Raw genomic sequence first — 659 nt, 5'->3', positions numbered from 1 at the left:
GGGTCGTCTTATACGCCCAGTCGTCTTATACGCCGGCAAATACGTACTTTGGAAAAAGTGACTAATAAAGATAACAATGGAATTAGAAAATATCAAGGAGTAGAATTATAAGTCTAAGTAAATTGTTAATTGTAAGTAAGCTCAAGAATCAGTTCTAAAAAAAAAAGTCACTTATGCATACAGTTGCAATTAGGTAAAATAGAACAAAAGCAATTTATCACCACTCACCATTCCCCCAAGATTTTTTTGAAAATGAGAGAACAGGTATGAAAACTGAAGAGATTAAAAATATATAATGACAATTTCCTTGAATTGCATAGGTTATTGATAAGTATGTATTATTAAAATGAAACCACAAAGGAATAGATAAATAAATATAACAATAACCTTGGAAGAAGTTTCAAAAATCTGTCAAAAATCTACCTCCATAAAAGGTTCTGGGCCCAGAGAGTAGTTGAGAAAATTATATTTAAACCTTCATTACAGTGATCTCTAAATTGTTTCACACACAGACACACACACACACACACACACACACACACACACACACGAATAGAGAGGCTTCTAAATTGCTTTTACAAAGCTAGCATAACCTAATATCCAAACCTGCCAAGCACTGTCCAAAGTAAGAAAACTCAATAATCGTAGAAAATAGAATA

The sequence above is a fragment of the Hipposideros armiger genome, unplaced genomic scaffold (genome assembly GCF_001890085.2).
Source record: "Hipposideros armiger isolate ML-2016 unplaced genomic scaffold, ASM189008v1 scaffold_300, whole genome shotgun sequence".
NCBI classification, from domain to species: domain Eukaryota; kingdom Metazoa; phylum Chordata; class Mammalia; order Chiroptera; family Hipposideridae; genus Hipposideros; species Hipposideros armiger.
The sequence above is the reverse complement of the archived record's forward strand: the minus strand, read 5'-3'. Positions refer to the sequence as shown.